A 17,558-nucleotide genomic window follows, 5' to 3' on the forward strand; every position below is an offset into this window, starting at 1 on the left:
GATTTGTAAATAGAGAAGGCTTTGATATGGAATCCAATATTTTTTAGTGTCATTTCTTGAATTTATCAGTACCAGTAATAGAAAGACAATTGTAGCTTCTTTTAAATGTTTATTTTTGATTATTTTTGCAGCAATTGGAAGAAGTTAAATTAGCTGTGAATTTTTTGGGTTTTGTTGAATCAATCTGTGCAATGGTTAAGAAAGTAAGTGTCTAATTTTTTTTTACGTTACCTCTTTCTTCTCCCCGTAACCTCATCATTATTGCTGTTTACTCTTTCTCCATAAATTCTTCAAGGTTAATTATTTTTTGTCCATAAATCCTTCAAGGTTAGTTATTCTTTGCCAATTCCAAAATCTAAAAAAAAGAAAAGAATTTTGCCCAAGAGGTAAAAACTCCTTGCTAGCCTTTTCTTTTAATTTGATTTGTCTTTTTTCGTGCAAAATGGTGCTGATAAAGTAATGCTTTGGGTTGCTTCATGCGTTATTGACAAATTTTTAAAATATCTTTTCAATAATTTGTAGTGATTCAAGTATCGGGCTTTGCTGGTTTTCTGGTTGTTTCCATGACTGTGCATTTGTTTTGTGTCATTTGTAGGTAACGTGTCTATTTTTTTTCAATCTATTTTTTATGTAGCAAATAGATGCAAATCGACTTTAAAAATCTCATTGTCAACAACAAATTGCTAGGATGAAAATTTTATTTGTGTATGCTCGACATGGTAGATTTGAAGCATAAGCAAATAATTGACTTTTATAGTTTGAGTTGAGTAATTCGATAATTCATGATTACATTTTTGTACAAACAAATAATTAATTACGAAGGCTTATTGTATCAACCAAAGCATTTCAGAGGCATTGAGGGGAATAAGAAGATTTTTCTAAGATTCTAAATGTGATTGTTAGTCTAACCGATTCTTGGATGTGAGCAGCAATGGTGTTGTCACGAGAATGAGGATATGAGCACAGAGCGTAAATCAATTGAAGTTACGATGGGTATTTGATCACCTTGCTGACTGGAAGAGAAAAACTTCTGAACTTTTTTAATTTATATCACGGAATTTGTTAAGGAATTGATAGCAATTTTAATGTATTTAAGGAGTATCATGTATGTTTCTGTAAATCTTATTTTTGTTAAACTATTTTACGTAAAGGGCTATATATCATTTAGTTTTAATTTCATTTCTTTTTTATCTTTCATATTGTAGATGTTTTCTTTTGTGTGGAATTGGTCTATGAAATATGTATTATGTTTTTTATTTTCAAAATTAAATTTTTTATGCATTTTATATTGAAAATTTATCTCCTCTATCTTGATTAAATTTGCAAAGCAAAAGATCATTTCTTAAATTTATTGAACTTTCGCGCTGTCAAGTTTACTAGTTTCATATATAATGGGATAGACATCTTTCTATTTCTGTTACTATATTTCCTATTTACTTTTGTCACTTTTTTTCCTTGCAAATTTTAATTTGAAGCGTATTTCCTCTTTCCATCAATTTCGCTTTTGATTATCTTTCTTTTCTTCAGTTTTATCACAAAGATGTGATGCTCTACGTTCAGTTTATAGCTGAATTCTAATATTTTTAAGTTAATAAATTCTAAATTAATAATTTATGCATATTCAATGAATTTATAAGATAAATAAAAAATTTGAATCAAAGCTATCGGGTTCTGCCAATTTCATAGCGGACCCTCTAGCTATACCCTAGACCTAAGTAACTATGACCAAGTCAAAATATGCAATTCCAGTTAAGGATGTTGTTTACAAAAAAGTAAGGAGACTTGAAAGTTTGTGGGAGCTGTGAATCCGGAGGCTTCAAAAATTGCACAATTAAATTATATCCATCTTCAACCTTCTCGAATGACCGAACATATAGGTAAATTTTAAAAGCATTATTATTGATTGACTAAAGACTCGTACAAAATTCCAGCTAAAATTGACATTGACAGGGCTCAATAAGGACAACATCATTTGTAGACTGATAACGTGATATTTACCAGAAATTGACAGGAGTGGACTGAATAGTTTCCAAGTCTCCTATGTAACGTTTCTTCTACTTAATTGGCATAACTTGACTTGTCCTATAGTAGCTCAAGTCTTTGGATGCTTCCATGTTCCAGTTATAAACTGAATGTATAACATATTAAGATCACAAATTTTGTGATAAACCAGAGAAAAATAAAGAGAAGAAAAGCTAAAATCTATGGCTGCTTTGCTATGGTTATTTCTCCTATCTGGATTTCATGCAGTAGCACTAGCACAACAAAGGCACTTCAATATAACTCTTGGCTCTTCTCTAACACCCACTACCAATTCATCATGGTTTTCACCTTCCGGGCGCTTTGCCTTTGGGTTTTATGAACAAACCAATGGCTATGCTGTTGGAATCTCAATCATCGGTATGCCTAAGAAGACAGCAGTGTGGACAGCAAATAGAAACAGTACTCCTGCTGTCCCGAGCAGTGCTGTCTTGGTCTTAGCTGATGATGGATCGTTCATTGTGCGAGTAGGAGAGAAAGATATCACTGTCATAAATACCCCTCAACCCATTGCTTCAGCTTCCATGCTGGACACTGGAAACTTTGTGCTCTATAATTCTAATCACAATATAATATGGCAAAGTTTTGACCATCCAACAAACACCCTTTTACCTGGTCAACATCTATCAGCTGGACAAGAGATGTTCTCGAGTGCCTCGGAAGCAGACGATTCAGTCGGAATTTTCCTGTCTCAAAATGCAAAATGATGGGAACCTCGTTCAGTACCCTGTCCATACACCAGATGATGCCCCATATGCTTACTTCGCAACAGAAACCAATACACCAGGGAATAATGTTACACTGAATCTTGATGATGACGCCCGCCTCTATTTGTTCAATTCCACCATCAGCCTAAAAAATCTAACCATCAGAAGCTACCCTAGGGAAAGGACCATCATATATGTGATGAAAATTGATGTTGATGGTATTCTTCGAGTTTATTCACATTCTCTGAACCAACAGAAGATCTCTGCAATTTGGTCATCAACAAATGATAGGTGTATTCCAAAAGGCCATTGTGGGCTTAATGGTTTTTGTATCAATATGGATGATAAAGTTGAATGTGCATGTCTTCCGGGATTTGATTTTGTAATCCAAGGAAATTCGAGTGCAGGCTGTGAAAGGAACTTCACTGCAGAAACCTGTCAGTTAAAGGAGAATACTTCCAAATACTATGCCATGAGAACAGTTACCAACACAAAATGGGTAGATTTTTCTTATGCTGTTTTGGTCACAACAACCAAAGAAGCTTGTGAACAAGCATGCCTACAGGATTGTAACTGTGGGGCTGCTCTGTTCAACGGTACAGAGTGTAGAAAGCAAATGCTGCCTCTGAGGTATGGAAGAAGAGACATGAGTAACCCTAATCAAGCATTGGTCAAGGTGGGACAGCCTAACCAGAATGAAGAAACAAACAACAATAACAACATACCCATCATCACAAAAGGCAAAAAGCTAAGGATAGACATCCTAATTGCAAGCATTACACTGGCTATTTTTGCTGTGTTGGTGTTAGGCATCTCTGGATTCCTTATTCACAAAAATCACTGGACTTACAGGAAAATCCAGGAGAGTAGAAGTGTTCAGTTATGTGAGAATGTTGCTCCACGAGCATTTTCCTATGCAGAACTAGAGCAGGCAACCAGTGGTTTCAAAGAAGAATTAGGAAGAGGAGCATTTGGAACGGTATTTAAAGGGATTTTGCGAGAAGACAGGAAAGTGGTAGCTGTTAAGAGACTAGACAAAGAATTGGTAGAAGGGGAAACGGAGTTCCAAACTGAAATGAAAATCATTGGAAGAACACATCACCGAAATCTGGTCCGCCTCCTTGGCTACTGCCTAGATGGATCAAGAAGGTTTCTGGTGTATGAGTACATGAGCAATGGGTCACTCGCAGATGTACTTTTTACACCAGAAAAACAGCCCACGTGGGAGAAAAGGTGTGGCATCGCTCGAGATATTGCAAGGGGCCTCCTTTATTTGCATGAAGAGTGTGACACGCAAATCATCCATTGCGATATAAAGCCTCAGAACATACTCACGGATGATCATTTCTGTGCTAAAATATCTGACTTTGGAATGGCCAAGCTCTTAAAGAAAGACCAAACCAGAACCTACACAGGGGTAAGAGGGACCAGAGGCTATGTTGCACCAGAATGGCACCGAAAATTGCCAGTGACAGTGAAAGCAGATGTTTACAGTTTTGGTGTCGTCCTATTGGAATTGATCTGTAGGCGGAAGAGTGTAGATTGGAGCCTTGATGAAGATGAATCGATTCTTGAATACTGGGTTTACGGTTGCTTTGAGGCAGGAGAACTAGGAAAACTAGTTGGGAACGAGGAAGTTGATAGAAGGCAATTCGAGAGAATGGTGAAAATAAGCATTTGGTGCATTCAAGAGGAATCACTTCGCCCTTCAATGAAGAAAGTCTTACTCATGCTAGAAGGGACAGTAGAAATTCCAGTGCCTCCTAGTGCTGCTTCTTTTCAAAGTTCCATATAGTTTTAAACTTCTTGACATTTTAGTTTTTGTACTTAAGTTCCAAGTATCACAACTTTTCCATGGCGAGCAGAGAACTTTATCATCCATACTTTAGGTAAATAAAGAATAATTCTATCCAGTTTCTACATCATTCTCACGGCTTGTAGTCACCAGTTAAGAGAATTACAAAGATTTATCTTCTGCTGCAGTGAATCTCATGGCTTGTGTTTCCGTTTTGAGATTTGTCCATGTTAACACTTTTCTTAATATACATGTAGTACAATCTGCTATGTGACTGACCTTTCAATTGGCAATCATCGTCGCCAAGAATGGCATAAACACAAAGCTATTTTTTCTGTAATTGTCCGTACAAGCATCAATGCTACCACCCAGCCCATCTTTCCTGCATCAATTTAGTTTAACTTTCTCCTGCATCCTCTCCCTCTACCATCACCAAACAGAATGGAAATTCAGTTAAAATCTCGCCGCTTATACTTTTCTCCTCTCCGATCTGCATCTTCTAATTACTTCAACAAGGCTTTGTTGTCTGGAGAAAATTGAAGGCATTTGTTTCTAAACCTACTTTACCACTCACTTCTTTTTCTGGTAAGTATCTCTAGATTAGTAATCTCATATTACTGGGACAGCAGAGTGTCTTAAGGTAAGATAAAAAGATTTCCCCATTCAAATTTATAAATGTTAAGGGTATCACTTTTTCGTTCTTTTACTTTTAGTACGCTTATCTCCAAATTCACCTTGATTACCTACAGGATACAGGGAATCAAGTTTCATTACTGGCAACGCTCTTAAGACCAACATCATATCAGCTTGTAAAACGACAAAATATCTGCTTCTCACATTAACGTGGTATATGAGATTGTACGTAACAAATTCATACTAATCTAGAGATTCGGAAAGTCCAGGTTTCAGAAAGCATTGGAGGAGTACATTGAGATGAGCCAGATTAAAAGATGAAATCTAAATTCGTTTGCACCATCTCTCCTCTCCTCAATTAACATGTAATCTTTCACCAATAATCTCAAAGCATCCACTAGTCTGGAAATACTTCCGTTTTGCCACGATATAAACGCAGCAAAATATTTGCAGCCAAGGATATGACCTTGCGGTCAATAAAACTGAAAATAGTGTTCAAACTCCAATTGAGGCAAAAGAAGAGACATAGTTTAGGTAATTATTTCCATACGCTTTGGTGAACAAACTTATCTGGTACTCAAGCTAGTAGAACAGCAGGTTCTTGGTGGATTAGTTGAGGCGAGCATAAGATAATCATGACACCAAGAGATGTCGAAATTGCCAATCAATTATTGCCAGGAAAGACGCATGAAACAATTTGGAAAAACAACAGCCACAGCTCAACATAACGAACAAAATTTAGTTGACTCTGAAATTTAGTAGAGACTAAAATGCAGTAGCATAGATTTGACTAGCAAACACCAGCTTAGATATGAAGTATATATTCGGGAGAAGTCTCATAATTTCCTACTATATGCTCTGGAACCTGTTGATATTTAGAGTGGCTGTTACAGACTTTCCAGCTATGCTTGTTAGAAGCAATTTGAGTTCTTTGATTGGTAGTGCTTGTAGTTGTAAGGAGTTTCATGATGAGGTGACCGGTGATGATCTCATTAAGTAGTAATTTACAATTTTAAGACTCTCCAGAATTTCCCGATAATGACAAACTAGACTGCGCACATCAAGGGCATATTCTTCAGTATTAGCAGAATTTTACTAAATCACCACTAGAATAATGCTCTTTTTGCAAAATCCAATTACCAGTGGATTATCAAACATGTTTACTTTTTTCCTGGGGTGTCTACATGCATAGTGGGGTGTGTGTGAGGTTTTCAATATCCCCGTAATCCGAGGAGTGAGGAGCACCAACACATTTATAGGCTTTGTACTATAATCGGCTAATCTTTATTTAATTTGCAGATAAAACAACAGAACATAATACATTACGAAGTCTCTAACAGAAAGATAAAACCAACACTAAAACACTAAAAGTCTTGAAACGAAATAACAAAGGAACATTGACACAGCCATCATAATGGCAGAGCATTACTGAGCATAAAATTCAGAAGTTCCCACCACGGAGCCTGAGAACGAGATGAAGAGTAGCCTCTTTCTGGATATTGTAGTCTGCAAGGGTGAGGCCATCTTCAAGCTGCTTACCAGCAAAGATGAGCCTCTGTTGATCTGGTGGAATCCCTTCCTTATCCTGTATCTTTGCTTTCACATTGTCAATCGTATCTGAGCTCTCCACTTCTAATGTGATTGTCTTTCCAGTCAGAGTCTTCACGAAGATCTGCATCCCTCCCCTCAAACGCAACACCAAATGGAGCGTTGACTCCTTCTGGATGTTATAGTCCGCAAGAGTCCTGCCATCCTCAAGTTGTTTACCGGCAAAGATCAAACGTTGCTGGTCTGGAGGGATACCCTCCTTGTCTTGAATCTTTGCTTTGACATTGTCGATGGTATCTGAACTCTCAACCTCCAACGTAATTGTTTTCCCAGTCAGAGTTTTGACAAAAATTTGCATGCCACCTCTAAGTCGAAGTACAAGGTGCAGGGTTGATTCTTTCTGAATGTTGTAATCTGCCAAGGTCCTTCCGTCCTCAAGTTGCTTCCCAGCAAAGATCAATCTTTGCTGGTCTGGAGGAATACCTTCCTTGTCTTGGATCTTTGCTTTAACATTGTCGATAGTATCTGAATTCTCAACCTCCAAAGTTATTGTCTTCCCTGTCAATGTCTTGACAAATATTTGCATGCCACCCCTCAACCGAAGAACAAGATGCAAGGTTGACTCTTTCTTAATGTTGTAGTCGGCCAGGGTCCTTCCATCCTCAAGTTGCTTTCCGGCAAAGATCAGTCTCTGCTGGTCTGGAGGAATACCTTCCTTATCCTGAATTTTTGCCTTCACGTTGTCAATTGTATCTGAACTTTCAACTTCAAGTGTGATGGTCTTGCCGGTAAGCGTCTTGACAAAGATCTGCAAACCACCACGAAGGCGGAGGACAAGGTGAAGGGTGGACTCCTTTTGGATGTTGTAGTCAGCAAGAGTTCTACCGTCTTCAAGTTGCTTGCCAGCAAAAATCAACCTTTGTTGATCCGGAGGAATACCTTCCTTATCTTGAATCTTTGCCTTGACATTATCAATGGTGTCTGAGCTCTCGACCTCAAGAGTTATAGTCTTCCCAGTCAGAGTTTTGACAAAGATTTGCATTCCACCACGGAGACGGAGGACAAGATGGAGGGTAGACTCCTTCTGGATGTTGTAGTCAGCAAGTGTTCAGCCATCTTCAAGCTGTTTTCCGGCAAAGATCAGCCTCTGCTGATCAGGGGGAATGCCTTCCTTGTCTTGAATCTTAGCTTTGACATTATCAATGGTGTCTGAGCTCTCAACTTCAAGAGTGATGGTCTTTCCGGTGAGTGTCTTAACAAAGATCTGCATCTGAAATATATTGAAAAACAAACAAGTTTGTCACAACTTCAATGCAAGATCATGCCAAAAGCGATGACAAATAGCAGTGCTGAACGTCTATAAAACAAAAGTTAAAAAAAAAGGTTCTGGAAATCTTCCCTACAGCAGTGAACTGCCCACATTATGATTTCTCATAACTTGGACAAGAATACTAGAGATTATTTAATTAGGAACCAAAGGCAACTTCGGAGAGTATAACAAACGAATCCTAATGATTAGGAAAAATAGCAAGGGCGAAAAGAACATATCCAAAAACAACTAATTGTGCTATCAAAGATATACCAGAAGACTAGAGATCAACCAAACATATAACATTTAATACACCTACATAAACTGAACAAAAAAAAATGTAATCTCTGGATTCTTTACTAATAATTCAATTCCCATGCACAATCATTTATTCAAGGAAATCAATGAACCCCTAAAAGCATGTGAATCTACATATAACAAACAAATAGAGAAACCCACTATTAGATAAATCGCAAATCAAATAGAAGCTTACAGTCTAACATAATCAGAAAAGAATTACAAATCACGCACACAAGAAAAGTCACTCCAAATATCAATAAGCATCAACGGAGAAAACATGCATCACACATTGAAGATAGTTCTCAAATTGATTAATTTGAAGCAGATCTGATCGATCAACTAGAATTTTTTTTTAAAGGGTAAATTTTGTTGATATAAATTTGAACCTCTTCAACAAACGACAGAATTAATTTGATTGCAAAACCCTTAGATATGACACAATTAATCAAACCCGGAAACATCAATATAACATCATCGTCAACAGAGAAAACATGCATCATACATTGAAGATAGATTAATCTGATCGATCAACGAGAAAAAGGGTAAATTGTGTTGATATATTTACAATTAGACTAACTCGCGCAAATTTGAACCTCCTCAACAAACAATTTGAACTGAGAGAAAAGGAAAGATTATTTACCTTGAGAGAGGAGATTAATATATATTGAAAGAATTGAGAGGAGATGATTTTCTTGGCTTTGAGCCAAAAACGATCATGAATTTGGCGATAGGTGGAAGGGTGGCGCTGTGTATCTATAAGGAGGGTTTGCCGTCACACAACAATTTTGGCTAAGTGCTTACGCAATTTCTTCGGATACGGCTACGCAACTAGAGGCTTCTCTTCTTTTTTTTTTGTCTTTTTCCTTCCTTTCTTTCTTTCTTTTAATTTTTAGTAGTACTAATAATTTTTTGTTATAAAAATAAAATAGACATAATACATAAATAAGCTCTCATTTTTTAAGTATGCCCTCTAACTTTGGATGTGCACAAGTAGGCATCTCAACTTATCTCCAATTTGTTAATTGAACACTTTAACATACAAAATGATCATCTAGACACCTCCAAAAGTATGTGCCACGTCAGTATTTGTGTTTATGTGTTCAACCTTTTACAAGTTAAGATACCTGCTTATACACACGCAAAGTTGGAGGGCATACTTAAAAGATGGATTCCGTGACTTTTGTGGGTTAAAAAAAAAAGTTGAACCAAAATAGCACTTAAAAAAAATTAAGTTTCGTGCGTGAAAAGACCAAACTGTAAAGTTAAAAGTTTGATCCTTTCTCGCACAAAATTCATGCGTGAAAGAGGGCAACAAAAGCTGACCCCCTGCCTTTGTTCTTCGGCCAATTTTTTTTTAAAAATTCACGTTTTTTCGTACTTTGACTGAAGATTAATCATGTTTCAAAATGCCGGAATATCGATATTTTATATAGAACTTAATATCTTTTTTTTGCGTACAATAATGTCGGCTCATTACATCAAGTACACCTAAATGTTTGGATAGTCGTTTTAGGGGTTCTAAAGTACCCCGAAGTAAGTTTTCTTTATTTGAAAACTTGTTATCTTTAGATTTAAGTGTCATATTTTATAAGGTTTTGATTAATTTAGGACGTCGCACGAATTATTATTAATCGACAATAAAGACTAAGATAACTAATTATCATTAAGAAAATAATAACCAAAAAATATATATAATATTAACATAAAATGTACTCTTTATTTACAAATACACAATCTCAGGTCCCACATCTGGGAGCCTTTAGAGTATGGCTTGGCCTAAGGCCAACCCCACCACCCCCACCACCCTTACCATCATCTCCATTCCCTTTCCTCCTCTTAATCTGTACATGCTCTATGACATGATCATCCTTGCTTCCTTTCCTTTCCTTCTTTCGACCCGGACCCCGGTTTGTAACATGTTTTCTATGGGATATGACGGTGGGCGGTGGGAGTGGGACAACAACATCAGGATTCTCGTCAATCTCATTAGGAGACCCGTCCACAGGCGCAGAAGAATGAACCTGAAATAACATATAAACAATTTAGTTTAGATTCATTCTAAACTAAACATGAAATAAACAATTAATTAATAAATTATTTTACTTTATTGTAAAAATCAAGCCTATGTGTCGACAGCCTCCTGAGATGGCTGGTGAGAGAGCTCCTAAGCTGGCTCCTCAACGGTCTCCTGAGTGGGCCCCGGAGCTGTAGCTGGAACCGGAGATGGGTCCATAGGCGTAGAAGAATAAACCTAAAATAATATATAAACAATTTAGTTTAGATTTATTCTAAACTAAATAGGAAATAACATATAAAAAATAATTAATAAATTATTTTATTCTAAAAGATCAAAACAGTAACACTTAAATAGTTTATAGCAAACAAACAATTAATAGCATGTAAAACAGTTAAAAACAAATAAAGTAACTAAACAAGCACACAAAACCTATTTAAACTAAGCCTGTTACGGTTAGAACCTAAGTAATCCCTAGTGGAGTCGCTAAGCTGTTATACCCCATTTTAACCGAGATCAAAATGGTTTATAACATTCCGGTAATTCCGGGGTTAATTAAAGTTAGGGAGTCGCCACCTAATTATTTATGGTGAATTAGATCACCTAAGGTTAATTAAAGTAATTATCTAAAGTTAACTCCGTTTTAAGGTCTACTAACTTAAGATTCTAGGTAAGGGTTCAATTAGTCTAAAAGGAAGGTATTAGGCATCCTTTAAGACCCATTAACAATGATTAACCGACCGGACTTATGTTAATTAATCAAAGCTAAAGATGCAAATATAGCATTTAAAATTTTAAGAATATGGCTTGTAAATATTACTAAGGTTTTAAATGAAAATATAATAATACCTTTTTTTTAAAAAAAATAAGGCTTGTAGAAAATATAATAATTTGCATAAAAAGGGCTTTAGTTGTAAGTAAAATAATGACGTCCATTTCCCGAAGCAAGAAAAGTGCTGAATTTGTCATTAGGCTAGATAACGACATTTACATACAGAAAGGTTTGGACTTAAAGTTGGTAAAAAAAACGAGTTTAGATTTAAGTGACAACTTCAATGGTTGACTTACTCTATTAAATAGAAAAAATCTGCCTTTAATACCTTTGGCGTTAAGAAAAAAAATTGAGAACATGGAAAATGTCAAGGCATCAAACTTTTTAATGCAAACAGATGCTCAAACTCAAATTTAAAGGAATTATTTGGACTATTTGAAAACTTGATTTTTCACGAAAGCATTTGGATAACGTATCCCCACGAACCAAGCTAGATTAGAGAAATATGAAATCTTTCCGAAATTTAGGACAACAGAAATGAAGCTATGTATATTCCTACTCTAATTTAATCATAGATTCAAAGTTCTTATAGCTAGATACTATGTTTCATGTGATAAATCGAATAACTATTATCTAGAAGTGATGATCCTCTATGCCAAATAACTTGATTAATAAATAAGTGTTCTAATGTCGATAAACTTAAACAAATTAAGTAAACAATCACAAGTTAGTAAACACAAACAAACAGTTAACTAATCTAAAAATGCAACAGCCCACTCTTTCTTTTTCAGAGAGGGAAAAGAGTGAACAAAGGATGCGGATTCTTGATTCCTCCCTCGCTTCATTTTCTTTCTGCTCTGTTGCATTTCAAGGGAGCGAGGGATCTGGCAGAAAGAAGACTCAGATTCCAATGTCTAGCGATGGCAAGAAACTTATGCAGCAGTGAGAGTCTATTGAGAAAGACTCCATTTTGCTCCGGAAGCGCACATGTAAAAAAAAAAAGGAGATAAAGATTAGTGATATCATCTAACAGTTCTATTGGAATACACAACTAGTTGAAGGTAAAACAAGAATGCAAAGCATAACAGTGACAATGATGCAGGTCGTGTTTGGACCTGCTCTCTGGTCTCCAATTTCTTTGATTGAATCAGCCCAAGAACACGACACTCCTAAAACTCAATAACCCCATAATGGAGCAAATCCTATCTAGCTATCATCACTAAATGGACCTTTGAACCAAGTTTCTTTACCTTCCAAACGTAATCAGATAGAGGACCAAATGAATTGTAATTTCGAATGTGAAATAGGCCAGCTCAGGAAATGGAAAGTCAGAAGATGTCTTGTCTCCTAGTCACTATGGGTTTGAATATTTCTGAAGTGTTCTATACTCTTATTAAGGAGTCATTAATAGGCTTCTTAAATTACAAGTTGTATCAAACCATTCAACCACCAGCAGATGTTACAAATTATGGCACAACCCGAAATGCATCTATATGGAAATAAGCTTGTATGCATAGATGTATAAATTCTATAATACTTCAATCTAAAATGTTTAGATGCTGAACTTTCCAATCATCCAGAATCTAAGTAACACTATGCATATGGTTTTACCATCCTTAACACAAGTGGTAGCAAACTAGATCTATATCCATGACATGGAAACAACATTCATGCAACCCAAATACACTGGAAGAAGCGCAGGACATAGAGGGGTGAAGTTTTATCTCCAGTTTTAAGAACTAAGCAGTTAATTATTACTACCAGACTAGTTGTGTCATTCACTGTATGAATCACTTACATCCATTTTGCCCGCAGATTTAAATAACACAAGGCATGACCTTATCTTTCTTATTTACCTTAGTTGTTAGACTGAAATCTGTAACAAAGAATTTAGGCATAATAAGTTATATGAGTCAATGATAGAAGCAGGTATCCGAACACCATACCCACCAAACAACCCATTGAGATCAAGCAATGGAAACTCATCCATTTTGAGAACTTGTGATGCTTTTTCAGTTAGTTATACCTTTTTTGACTACTATTTCTCATAAATAACTGCTGCTATTACCATAAAGATAATACCAAAGTTGTTGTTGTGCAACCAATAGCCAAGTTATTAGCTAGTACATTTTTACCACATGGAACAACCAGTAGCTAATCTGTTTCTTTCTATCAGTGTAGAACCAAATTGTAATTAGCAGATCAAATTTGCATTGACACATAATACAAGTATAGAATTTCATGAATCAATTTTTCTATAAAGTATATGTAAATATCTCAAGCCATGGTATCATTCATTTTCTATTAAATTAGCGATCCATTTACGGAAATATCTTCCAAAATCAGAATTCCTAACACAACAGGAAGGCAAAGTAGCAGCAACATTTATTTTAGCATATACGACTACTCAAACCAAAATAAAGTGAGTTAAAATATATATAAGGTGGATGGGAGCCTTAACCATGTTGCTAACACATCCTACTAAAACACAGAAAATTATTCATTTAGCTAGAATAACAAGATGTTTACTTAGGAGTAGTTTCACAAAGCGTGATTCCTAAAATGGCTGAAAGCTAAAATATTATCAAATGAAAATTTATATTCCGAAGCTCCAGAAACAGCCTTGACATGATTTATTTCGTGAACATTTCACAAAAAAGAATACATGTTCGGATATAAACCCGTGGCAGAGTCTAAGCCGTGTCTATTTTTTACATAAAACATACTAACAAACTGAAAACAGAAAGGTCTAATACATGATTGCTAATAAAACTAAACACAGAATACGGATTTGAGACCAAATAAAATCAACAACCAATATGGACATGTTGTATAATCATTTCATCATATCTAAACCCGAGTAAATTACATTCATAACAGAGTATGTTATTTAGAACAAATAGAGTAAAAAACGGACAGTTCCGCGCGACCTGTTTTGGGTACAGTGAACAGGATTTTAAGCCTCCAATCTACCCTCGATCTCAAAGTAACAGCAGAATTGAAAGAGCAAAACCACTTAGTACTTCAAATGAGTATTCCGAGATATAGTGATTGAAAAATATAGGTATTTCAAGAGGGGTTGAGGCAGCTGAAAAAAGTTCTCCGTTATGGGTCAAGAAAGTGAGTATTTATAGGATGATTTAGGGTTTGCTGGGGTTAAAAAATTTGGGCGGGTTTCTTTGTTTAACGTTCGGATTTTGTGTGTGTATTACAACTTACTCGATCAGAACCCAGAAAAATGGACAAAATCCATTTAAAACTTGTACTCGAGAAATACAAAGAAGTTGATAAGGAAAAGATTTTCCCAAATGGACGAAAACCATTAAAGTTGCTATAGATCGTGAGCAGAGGACAGTGAAAGAAAACAAAACCCAAATCCTTCAACTGATGAAATGCTGGAAAAAAAAGGTCGTCCATTAATTTCCTTTTCCTCAAATGGCCATGCATGGCCTGGGTTCGCAAAATTTCCCTGCGAATTTTCCCATCGCGTCGGTTGAGAGGAAGATGAAAGGAAAGGGAGAGGGAAAGAGAAAGAGAAAAGTGCGGCTAGGGTTTTCCCTTAGGCTGGACGACGAATTAGTTTCTTTAAAGAAATGTGCCGGGTCAGGTTAGAGATAATGGGATGCTAAGTTAAAAACAATGGGCTGGGTCATCGAAAATATTTGTGGCCTGATCTATTTTTAAAAGACTGGTCACGAATTGGGCTAGCTGAATTTGTTAGGTATTTCTTTTTCTAATTAATTCTTTTTGGGCTTCTTAGTAATTAACTTCTACAACTCCTAAGTGATTAACTTATACATACATATGATGATAATTAGTGATTAATATGGAGAAAATAAAGGACTTAATAAATTGTTGACTTGTAATTAATTTAAAGAGTCCAAATCCGAAAATGAAATGATCATGAACTATAAAAAATTGTGATAATGTAATGCTAGTAATGTTGGTAATAAAATAGTGAAAATAAAAGTAACGATATTAATAGTAGTAGAAATAGTAGTGAAAATAAAATACTTAGCTCGTTAATAAATTTAGAAACCCAAGGAAATAATTTAGAATAAGGAGGGACAAAATTGGGTGTCAACAGATGCCCCTCTTCGACCGGAGACGATGTAAGAGTTTTCGGGTGAAGAATTTGAAGTAGTGGCCAATTTTGTTCCGACCAACGAATATGAACTTGGAAGAACTTGAGAAAATATGAGTTAGGAGAATTGGTGGAAAATATTATAGGGGCAGAAAGGACGGTTGTAAAACATTATGGGATGGCAGGAATTATGGCCGAATCCGTTTCGAATTGCCTATGTATCTCGGGTTTCGTGGGAATCAAACTGTATGAAGTTTGAAAGAAGCGAGTCGATACTGACGCTACGCTTTTTGCCCCAGTATTGAATTATGGTGAGACCGGATATAGAAAAGGCTTGCAAGATTATGAAAGGAGTTGATTGAGTAGAGTTTTAGCGGTGAATATGAAAGAGAAATTAACTTACGTATCACGTGTTTGTGGACGTAGGCGGAATTGAATTCGAGAGTAGATCCATGACCCTTTCTTGTGAGTTTGATATACCTCTTCAGCAAATTTGCCCCAGTTCACTGCGTAAGATAAAGTTCCACGTTGCACTGTGTCTCTGTAGATTGTACTTTCTGTCAAAACTGAAATTCAGGTCAGAATCATTAATAAAGTCCGGGGTAAAGTTGAAAGTGTAAAACTTATAAGGAGTGTAAAATGATAGTAAATATGAGTGTTAGAATGAGGATGAAGTCGTGTGGCTTATAATGAGGCAGTGTGGCCAAATGTTGTCTTTGGTTGTCTTCAGGGATTTGAATGAATGCGTGATGTTTATGCTCAAGATGTAATAATATCTCCAGTTGTATTTGGAGACTTTAATGATAATAATAAGGCCTCCGACTGTCTTTCGGGACTTGATGATAAACGATGTCTATGGAATTTAAGGTAAAGTCGTTAAAGTAGGTAAAAGTGGATGATAAAGTAAAGTAATAAAGTAGAGAGTAAAGTAAAAGTGTAGCTGTTTGGCTCATGCAGATGAGGCTTTATAGCCATAAGATGTCTCCAGTTGTCTTCAGAGACTTGATGAAGTCACCTGTAAAGTTCAGGGTAAAGTCGTTAAAGTATATAAAGTGAATGATGTCTCTGATTGTCTTCGGAGACTTGATGAAGATTCTTGTAAAGTTCAAGGTAAAGTCATAAAAGTAAAGTGAATGATGTCTCCGTTTGTCTTCGGAGACATGATGAAGATTCTTGTAAAGTTCAGGGTAAAGTCGTAAAAGTAAAGTGAACGATATCTCCGGTTGTCTTCGGAGACTTGATGATAATTCCTGTAAAGTTCAGGGTAAAGTCGTTAAAGTTGGTAAAGTGAATGATAAAGTAGAAAGTAAAGTAATAGTATAGCCGTCTGGCTTATGCACATGAGGTTGTATAGCCGAATGATGCCCTCGGTTGTCTTCGGAGACTTAATGATAATTCCTGTAAAGTTCAGGACAAAGTCGTTAAAGTTGGTAAAGTAAATAATAAAGTAATTGTTAGAGTATGGGGTAAAGTGATAGAGTTGCCGTTTGGCTGATGATGTTGATGGTATCGTGACAGGCCAAATTAATGACACATAATCCTGATTTAATTCGCCTTCAATATCGACAACCTACAAAAACATGTATATTTGTTAATAAAGTTATTGTGATAAAATAAAATTAGAGATAAAGTTGGAAATAAAGTCGTTGGGCTTTAAGGCGAGGCCATAATGAACCAAATGATGCTTTTCGGCCATGACTGATAGACTTGACTGTTGGTCTCGTGGCCTTTTAATTCCTGCACTCAAAGAAAAATTCTTAGTTTGGGAGGGGGAAGTTGATTCGTGTTGACTCGAAGCCTGACGTTGTTGGCGCTCCATTCGACTTGTTTATTTGGATCTTGTGATCTCCGTTCAAGCCTCGGTAGATGAATGGTAGTGTAGTGAAAACGATTGAAAGAAAGTGTTTTATTTGAAAGCTATATACGTAAGTATATGTATAAGGAAAGATATATGTGTAAGTATATGTATATAAGAAAAGATATATATGTAAATATAGGTATATAAGTTATAAATATTTCCGCCAACTTTAGAATGTGACACTTCTAAAACAATTGAAATATCATTTGTCTATAATATTTCCTTTCTGGTAGCCTTACTCTTATCGATGTCCAACTCTTCTCTTGTCTAATCTTTTCAAAAAATCTGCCCCAGCTTTAGACTCAGAAGGGTGTACTAAACTTATGTTGTGGCGTGACCGAACCTTATATAGGTTGCCTATGTATCCCTCCAAAGGAATCAGGTCAGAACGTAGTTCGGCGGTACATAGAAATGGTTTGAAATTTTCTAATAAAGGGACCGAACCAGATGTGGATTGCCTACGTATCCCACCAAGGGAATCAGGTCAGCGTAGTTCCG

The 17,558-nt window shown here is 36.1% G+C and overlaps 2 pseudogenes; one reads left to right on the forward strand and one right to left on the reverse strand.

Annotated features, from left to right (window-relative positions):
* The first annotated feature begins 2,173 nt into the window (after nt 1-2,173).
* Nucleotides 2,174-4,763, forward strand: LOC132613839 (G-type lectin S-receptor-like serine/threonine-protein kinase LECRK3; annotated as a pseudogene).
* Nucleotides 4,764-6,436: 1,673 nt separating this feature from the next.
* On the reverse strand, nt 6,437-9,140 carry LOC132613841 (polyubiquitin-like; annotated as a pseudogene).
* Nucleotides 9,141-17,558: the final 8,418 nt, after the last annotated feature.

The sequence above is a fragment of the Lycium barbarum genome, chromosome 10 (genome assembly GCF_019175385.1).
Source record: "Lycium barbarum isolate Lr01 chromosome 10, ASM1917538v2, whole genome shotgun sequence".
NCBI classification, from domain to species: Eukaryota; Viridiplantae; Streptophyta; class Magnoliopsida; order Solanales; family Solanaceae; genus Lycium; species Lycium barbarum.